Genomic DNA, 9,700 nt, shown 5'->3' on the forward strand with positions numbered 1-9,700 from the left:
TTATTATGTACAAAATGCACTCAACAGTCAAAGTTGTCATTTGCAGTTGAGGAAAGTGTTATTTCGTGGCACACTGTAAGTGGAGAAGTCCTAACAGTGCTATTTGGAGCTGAAAACGCTGTTTTGACACTTTTGAATGAAAAATCGATTTTTGTGGTCAAAATGCACACAAAAGTGAAAAATGTGTTATTTCTTGTCATGTTGTAAGTTGAGAAGTCCTAAGAGTGCTGTTTAGAGCCGAAAACGCTATTTTGGCACTTTTGAATGAAAGACCAATTTTTGTGGCCATAATGGACTCAAAATTAAAAGATGTCATTTGCAGTTGAGGAAAGTGTTATTTCTTGGCACATTGTAATTGGAAGAGTCCAAACAGTGCCGTTTCGAGCTGAAAACGCATTTCTGACAGTTTTGAATGAAAAACTGATTATTTTGTACAAAATGCACTTAAAAGTGAAAAACGTGTTATTTCTTGTCACCTTGTAAAAGGAGAAGTCCAAAGAGTTCTGTTTAGAGCTGAAAACGCTGTTTTGACACTTTGAATGAAAAACTGATTTTTGTTGCCAAAATGCACTCAAAAGTCAAAGTTGTCATTTGCAGTTGAAGAACGAGTTATATCTTGTCACTTTGTAATTGGAGAAGTCCAGACAGTGCTGTTTAGAGCTGAAAACGCTTTTTTGACATTTTTTTAGTTAAAAAAAACTTATTTTTATGTACAATATGCATCCAAACTTAAGAAAGTGTTATTTTGTGTCAACTTCTAAGTGGAGAAGTCCAAACAGTGCCTTCTAGAGCTGAAAACGCTATTTTGACACTTTTGAATGAAAAACTGATTTTTGTGGCCAAAACGCACTCAAAAGTCAAAGTTGTAATTTGCAGTTGAAGAAAGTGTTATTTCTTGGCACATTGTAAGTAGAAAAGTCCAAACAGTGCTATTTGGAGCTGAAAACGCTATTTTAACACTTTTGAATGAAAAACTGATTTTTGTCGCCAAAGGTTGCACTTTGTTGACGGTCCCTTGGCAGCCGGCTCGCTGCGTGTCTGCATTTACACCTTGAAACGAACATTTCTGATTAAAAGGGGGGAAAAAACATATTTTTTCTTCAGAAATGCATTTGTGGTTCACTCTCTGTGTTAATACAAAATGATTGAGATACTTGCTGACACATTTGAAACTTTATCAGAAGAAGCAGGAAGTCTGAATCTGTGAAGATCTAATTTAACCGAACTGCAGCTGCTCTATTCCCTTGTTCTTCCGCGTAGCTGATAGCTTGCAGTTTAAACTATGCCTCATAATCATGTCTCTTTGCATTTCCAGGGTTTCCAAAACGAAGTTGTTCTGCATTATTCACATATCTGCTCACGCAATAACACATTAGGGCCGCTCTGTACATTTTGGAGAAAATGTAAGACCTTATGGCTGTGTCCGAATTACCGCCCTAACCCCTATATAGTGCACTATATAGTGCGGTCGCCATTTTGTAGTGCTGTCCGAATCTACAGTTCAAAAATCATGTGCACTAGAAATTTCCCAGAATTCTCTACGAAAAACCAGTGTGGATCGATGCTCACTCGATCGGCGAATATTGCCCAGAATGCACTGCGTTCATACCAGAATGCATTGCGTGTGACCCACAATACACTGCGTTTGAATTATTCAAAGATGGCGGACGGTTGCGCTAGAAAGAGGACTTAAAAATGTAAGTATATTTAAAAGTATCTTGTATATGTTGTAAAATATATTTATAAATACGTAAGATGATGTGTTTAATATGTTTTATTCCTCAATCGACTATCTACATTGTTTTGAAGCTCATCAATTTTGGTAATGCTAAAGCTAACGCTAGCGCGAATTAGCATTGAAGGCTAAAAACAAACGCTGTTGATAGTACATCAAAAAACAGTGAGTTCTAACCGTAGTCATAAGTTATTAACACATTTTTAAAATGTGTTTATATATGTAGGGACTGACGAGGATGAGGAAAATCTGATCCATCTGTGGATGGAGAAAGAGCCTGTTTGTTATCAGGCAAGCTCGTGCCGGATGGGAGTGAGAGACACTTGATCAGATTTGTATTTATTTATCATTAAACTGTAATCGTTGTCATTTTGGGGTAAAGGTTGTTGTTGAAAGAGGAGAGGAGGAGAGAGCAAGAAGGGACAAAGAGTGACAGGAGAGTCTGTTAAGCTTACCTGAGTTTAAAATATTGTTCACAAAATGTAACGTCGTCGTTTTTGCCATTTGTTTAATAAATGCAGGAACAAAAATGAATTATTTACATGTATTATTTAAATCTGAGCCATTTTAACAATCTCAAAAGGATTTTCATATAAATATCAAATGTACATATTTACATTTACGTTTTATATGTCAACATTTATTTTTATACATCATAACAAAAATCCTGGTCTTCTAGAGTCATGTGTGTCACAGTTGGAGCTAAAAGGAAAGCAGAGATCTGTCCTCGCAGACGGACGCCTCTTTACCCGTCCTACTGGTTCCTGCTGTGGCTCAACATCTGTGGCTCCAAGCAGTCCCCTTCGCTGATACACAGATTGTGCAGAACTGAACTGCAGGCAATGATTTTCATTGCAAAGGTTGGTTTTACTTCCAGTGCCCCCAGAAATATTGCTCTCCTCCTCATTTGCCAAATGCTCTCTCTCCACCACAGAGTGTGCCTTGGCGTGGTGCTGGTTGTAACGGGCCTGAACCGCATTCCTCATGGGTTCCCTGTAGGGTGTCAGCAGCGTGATGGGATGAGCAATGCAGGGATACCCACCATCACCCAAAATGATCATTCAGGTGGGTAATGTTTGATTTACATAAATTGGGCTTTTACGTAGAACCTGTGAACTGTGGACTGATCCTTGATTCCCAACAAAAATATCTCTAAATTTGGCTTAGAGTCACATACAGCCTGCAGTTGAATGGAATAAAAAAGCTTCCTGTTAAAATAACAAGCTGCATTTTCTTTTAGGGCCTTTATTCTTCAGTGGCAGCCATCGATGTTCCCCACGACCTTTTGGAAGGTGGAAGACCAAGCAAGCTGCTATAAAACCAGAGGTGACTAATGACAGTTCATTCCCACTGGATGCTGGGTGACCCTGCTCATCAGCTGGAGGATGCGGTCTGCCGCTCACAGTGGACCGTGGCATGTCAAAGGCCCTGGTTACCACGCCGTAAGATGCGCCACACGCCAGCCAGAAAAGAAACACCAGGACCTCAGTCTCCTGTACACCCCCCCAGAGTGTGAGGAACCCGAAGCTGCTCCACCAGATGCTCAATGGTCCTGCGGGTCAACCGATTTGCGGGTCTGCCGGTCTGGTTTTGTGTCGGACTGACCGTCAGCGTGAAGGGCCACGACAGACACCTTTATGTTGGCAAAGCAGTAGAGACGTGGAAGACCCTGTAAAATAGAAAAATAATTATTTCATTGAGAAAATTAAATCGGATTTTTTTGAATGTTTCATTTTATTCTGATGTCTTACATTTTAGTTTATGACGTATTTATAAATGCTGGAAAATCTCATGGTTTTTTTTTGGCTGGGTTTTTGGATTTTTATATAAATATTTAAAAATTAAAGTATTTTTGTTTAAAACAAGTGATATGGTTTGACTCTGAATAAAAAATACTAAACTTTGATCTCACAAGTGTTTCATGTAGTTAGACTATACAGTTCAGAGTCCAGTGTTGAAAAAGAATTTTAAACTCTTACGCAGACTGTGTAACCTTGAGCACAATTAGTGACAAATGCTTAAATTGAACTAATAAAAAAAACTTTAAGTTTAACTCACAAGTTGTTCATGTCTGGCCAGGGCATCCATAGGAAATCTTCGGAGACGCCTGCTTCTCCTTGCCGCCCTGTGATGCTGCATATCTGCTCGTTTTTGGTTTGATCCCATGAAAAACGGTTGAATTATTGCCAGGAACACAGACAGATTCATATATAAAGCTATTTTCAGTAAGGTAGAAGAGAAAACTACAGAAAAAAATGCCTCCTCGCAAAAGCCCATAAATCGTTCAGCGGCACAAAAATAAATATTGCCATGGAGTAATAACATGGGGGTTTATTTATCAACAAATACATAAAATCTACACCAATGTGTTTGTAATTTTATTATTTATAAATCAGCCACATTTTCCATGATCAGAACACAGCAGATTCATAAATACTCTTCATAAAATGTTCATATTTATTATATTTTTTAATTTGACAAACGGGTGTCATTCTCCGCGTTAAATAGAAGTAGTTCCCCTCCAGACCAGGTGGTGGCGGTAATGCGCCACTTTGTTTCCGTGCCAAGCGCCATTTGAAAACACCCGAAAGAGAAAACTAGTGAGCACGGGTGTCCGAATTGCTTTGAAAATTCAGAGAACTATATAGAGAACTATATAGTGCCGCACTATATAGGGTTTTAGTAGTTAGGGGTTAGGGCGGTAATTCGGACACAGCCTATGGTTGTGAAAGTACTGAATATAGAAAATATGATAAAAGGCAGAGAGCGACATGCAGCTCAAGAGCCGCCTGTTAACCCCCCCCCCCCCCTTCACTGAAAAATGAAGGTCCCACCCCTCTGCCTCGCCGATAAGCCATGCAAAATTTCAGCCAATCAGATCAACCAGAAAGGTTCCTGCCCCAAAAGTGACAAAAACGCCCCCTTAACACTGAGCGTAAATCCACATGAGCGCGCAAAAAGGAATTGACCGCGCAAGATCACTTCTCAGTTAGAATTGCGCCTGCGCGGTTTTAAGGTTCACTCACTCAGTTTCTAAATACGCCCGTTTGGAGAAGTCCAAACAGTAATGTTTAGAGCTGAAAATTTATATCTTGTCACCTTGTAAAAGGTGCCGTTTAGAGCTGAAAACGATTCTTTGACACTTTTGAATGAAAGACCAATTTTTGTGGTCAAAATGCACTCAAACGTCAAAGTTCTATTCTGCAGTCAAAGAACGTGTTATATCTTGTCACCTAATAAATGGAGAAAACCAAACAGTGCTGTTTGGAGCTGAAAACGCTGTTTTGACACTTTTGAATGAAAAACTGATTTTTATCTACAATATGGACTCAAAATTGAAGAATTTGTTCTTTCTTGTCCTCTTGTAAGTGGAGAAGTCCAATGAGTGCTGGTTAGAGCTGAAAACGCTTTTTTTGACACTTTTGAATGAAAAACTGATTTTTGTGGCCAAAATGTACTCATACGTCAAAGTTCTCATTTGCAGTTGAAGAACGTGTTATTTCTTGTTACCTAGTAAAATGGAGAAGTCCAAACAGTGTTGTTTAGAGCTGAAAACGCTGTTTTGACACTTTTGAATGAAAAACTAATTTTTCTGTACAATATTCACTCAAAAGTGAAAAAAGTGTAATTTCTTGTCACCTTGTAAGTTGAAAAGTCCAAACATTTTGATTCGAAGATGACTCCCAACCCTTTTTGATGATCGACATTGAAGTTGTATCCAGACATGAAATCAGACCTATCATCGCTGAAATGGCTTTCTTTTTTGAGTTGATCGGAATTCATTATCCTATTATTATCATTCATTATTATCATTATTTGGTGGTTTGTCTGGGAACCCTGGGATGGAAACTGAAACAAAAGTGACGAATCTGCAAGTATCTGAAAAAATGAGAAGTTGGAAGTTTGTACTTATTAGATATCTGCTGAACAGATGCGAACTTATTTTCATAGAATAAATCATCGAGAGTTTTCAGCCCTTGTTGTTGCCACCTGAGAAATGTAGAATCTTGGGAAGAAAACATTAGGTGCGATTGGGACTAGTAAGCTCATTCTTAACAGATCAAAGTGTTTCCTAAATTGTAAGCAGATTTTTACTGAATAATGAACTACTGGATTGCTAAACGACATGTTTTTGCTTAAAGGAAGAGATGCCCCAAATTACCTGTAGCAGAGAAATAGGGCTAGAAGAAAGTCTTTCCATCTCCACCCATGTTGGCCCAGCACCATCTGAATATTTCCCCCCAGAAGGCAAGCAAGACAGATTGGCAGCCCAATAATAGTAGCGAAGATTGGGAAGACCTAGACCACCTTCCTGCTTTGGTTTCATCAAATGTTCTTTACGTAAACGTGCCTTTTTACCATTCCAAATAAATGATGAAATTATTAAATGAAGCTTTTTAAAATAGGCATTCGAAATTAATACTGGTAGGCACTGAAACAAGTATAGAAATTTGGGCAATATTGACATTTTAACCACATTTACACAACCAATTAATGAGAGGTAGAGGGGTGACCATTTAGAGAAATCCTGCTGCACGTTTGTTTGCAATTTAACAAAGTTTTCTCTAAAAAGATCACCAAAGTCTCTCGTCAGTCTAATTCCAAGATATGAAAACCCCTCTTTGGCAATCTTGAAGGGCAGACTGATGCTTCCTAAAATTAATTCTGAAGTGTTCAGTGGCAACAGTTCACATTTGTGTAGGTTGAGTTTGTATGCTGAGACTTTTACCAAATTCTGTCAGGAGGTCTACGATATTTGGGATTGTTGTTTCAGCCCTGGATTAGAACAGCAGGAGATCGTCGGCATAAAGAGCTAGCTTATGTTCTTTGCCCCACCTTACTATACCATGGATGGAAGAATGGCTTCTTATAGCGATAGCTAATGGTTCGATGGCTAATACGAAGAGAAGGGGGCTTAGAGGACAGCCTTGAAAGTTTGAAAGTACTTGAAAGCCTTGAAAGTACCACGATGTAGTCTAAACGGTTTGGAATATGTATCATTTGTAAGGAGCATGGCTGAGGGACATGAGTATAACAGTTTAATCCAGGATAAAAAGGGTCCACGAAGTCCAAATCTTCTCAGAGTTTCAAACAAATAAATCCATTCCACTCTATCAAAAGCTTTCTCTGCAGCCATGGAGAGAAGGCATTCAGTTTCGTTAATACTGGCGGTATACATAATGTTAAATAAATGACGTATATTAAAAAAGGATCGCCGACCTTTTACAAAACCAGTCTGGTCACAAGATATAATGGTAGGCAGCACTTTTTCTAAACGACATGCAAGAACTTTGGCTAAGATTTTATAATCACAGTTAAGAAGTGAGATGGGCCTATAAGAACCACAGTCTAAGAGATTTTTGTCTGTTTTTGGGAGTAATGTGATGCATGCTTGATTTAGACTACTTGGAAGAACACCATTGTTAAAAGAGTCTGTATATACATTGGCTAACATTGGAGCCAGTTTTTCAGAGAATGCTTCGTAGAATTCACTTGGTAGGCCATCTGGACCTGGTGATTTGTGTGGCTGCAGGGATTCAATAGCTGCTACTATCTCCTGCTGTTGTATTGGTGCATCTAAGACAGAGACATCCTCCGGAGACACCGCTGGTATATGTAGATGTCTAAAAAACTTAGAAAGAAGATCAGAATTACAGGTGTCCTCCGAACTATATAAATTGCAGTAGTAGTCTCGGAAGACATCATTTATCTGTTGTTGCTCTATGACCGTCTCCCCAGCTTGCGTTGTCACTGCGCTTATAGTTTGTTTTGCCCTTGAACCCTTCAACTATCTTGCTAGAACCTCTCCTGTCTTATCACTATGTTCGTAAATATTACTCCTGTTTTCAAGCAGTAGGTATTCTATGGAATGAGAAGTGAGCCTATCATGTTCTCCCTGAAGTTTTAGACGTTCTTTGTACAAATCAGGTGTGGGATTTAATGAGTGTCTGTTGTCCACATCTGCAATCCGTTTCTCTAAATCTCTTTGTTTAGCGATAGCGTCTCGTTTCTTTTTAGCTACATAAGAGATCACTTGACCTCTAAGATATGCCTTTAAGGCTTTCCAAACCGATGCTATGGAGACATCCGGTGTTAAATTAATTTCCAAAAACAAGGCTATTTGATCAGAGATGAATTTCAAAAATGATTCGTCACTCAGCAACAGAGAGTTGAATCTTCAGTGCCGTCTGGGTGGGGATACTCCTGGTATTTTTAATTTAAGTACCAATGGTGCATGATCTGATATTACAATTGGTCGATAATCACATGCCTGAATATAGGGGGTCAGTTTATTATCCGTTAGAAAATAGTCTATTCTACTGTAGGTCTTGTGAGCATTGGAGAAAAAAGAGTATTGTCTGTCCTGTGGATGCAGGAAACGCCAGATGTCCAAGACGCCATAGGTAGAGAGGAAAGACTGAACGTAGGAAGCGGCTTTGGGTATTGCGTATCCTGGTTTAACAGAGGATCTATCCATTTCTGGATTCAAGCACAAGTTTAAGTCTCCGCCCATAAAAATGTGAATTTAAACATGGCAGTCGTTCAAAAATACGAGAGAAAAAATTTGGATCGTCAGTGTTTGGAGCGTATATATTGGCTAGAGTGAATTTAAGATTATAGAGTAAACCTGTGACTGTTACATATCTACCATTGGGATCAGCTAAGACTGAGGAGGGGGTGAAAGAGATATTCTTATTTATTAATATTGCACCTCCCCTCGCCTTCGCCTGAAAAGTCGAATGAAATAGCTGTCCAACCCAACCACCTCTCAAGCGGGCATTGTCTACATTTTTAAGGTGCGTTTCCTGAACAAATGCTATTCCGGTACCCATATTCTTTAAGTGAGTGAGAGCTTTTTTCTTTTAACTGGGTGGTTCAGGCCTGACATTCCATGTTACAATATCAACAAAACAAGCCATTAAAGCCTAAATATATTCCAATAAGAGAAAAAAGAAAGAAAGAATACTACAACAGTTAGCACAGTGATTAGTCGAGGTACAGTCATAAATGCACATTTTGGCTGAGATAGTGAAAGCAGAAATAAAACTTTGGTTCAATGTTGACAGCATGGCATTAAAAATCCCCCTCCCCCGAAACCCCAGAACAACCTGGTGATACTAGCTGTTAGAACAAACAGCACACCTACCCTAGCAAAATACAAAACTTCTACACTAAATCTTAACTCTTCTATGCCCTGATTTAAAATAAAGATATACCTGAAAGAATGCATCCCAGTGAATTGCAAATATTTCTGAAATATGTATGCAGTACCTTTAAAACTTAAAAAAAAAAAAATAGAAAATTTGTCCCAAATAGAAAATAGAACGTTCACGATAACACCCAAAGTATTCTGGTAATAATGAGTGAAAAATAAAAATAAATTAAATAAATAATAAAAAATAAAAAACCAAGTGGCAGGAAAGCCAAAAAGAATCACAACGTGATCCAGGTCAAAAAAGGCACGCTAGGGGGCAGTCATTAATATAAACCGCTGTGTGGCTGAAAAAGCCTAAATCACGATTTAAAAGTGAACAAAGTTTAATACTTCACCCACGTTCAAATTATTTAATTAGTCCGTCTTGTGATCCTTCACCAACTTTTCAGCCTCCAGCACGGAGCTGAAGCTCTGCCGCGTGCCATCAGATTTGGTGATGCGGAGGGTTTCAATCCCATCCGATACAGTTCTGACATGACTGATCTGTACTCCTTCCTTTGGCCAACAACTTCAGGGATGTAGTCCTCATAGATCCGAAAGGGTTTATCCAAGTATTTCAGCTCTCTTCTCTTCCTGGTCTCCCGGATCAGCAGCTCTTTGTTTTGGTGCCGGTGAAAACAAAGGATGACCGCGTGCGGTCTGGCCCCGGAACCAGGCTTCGGAGCTAGGCTTCGATGAGCCCGGTCCAGTTCAGGTGGTGAGGGGAAAATATCCCTTCCAAAAACATCTCGGAGCAGCTGGGAAAAAAA

General features: G+C 39.1%; 1 long non-coding RNA gene across 1 annotated transcript; it reads left to right on the forward strand.

Annotated features, from left to right (window-relative positions):
• The first annotated feature begins 968 nt into the window (after positions 1-968).
• LOC111946855 (uncharacterized) lies at positions 969-3,639 on the forward strand. Its single transcript, XR_002872638.2, has 4 exons — positions 969-1,697; positions 2,415-2,595; positions 2,670-2,800; positions 2,976-3,639. It is a non-coding gene; the product is annotated as an uncharacterized LOC111946855 (long non-coding RNA).
• The last annotated feature ends 6,061 nt before the right edge of the window (positions 3,640-9,700 follow it).

Source organism: Oryzias latipes, chromosome 22 (assembly GCF_053564925.1).
Source record: "Oryzias latipes strain Hd-rR chromosome 22, Olatipes_Hd-rR_3.1".
NCBI classification, from domain to species: Eukaryota; Metazoa; Chordata; class Actinopteri; order Beloniformes; family Adrianichthyidae; genus Oryzias; species Oryzias latipes.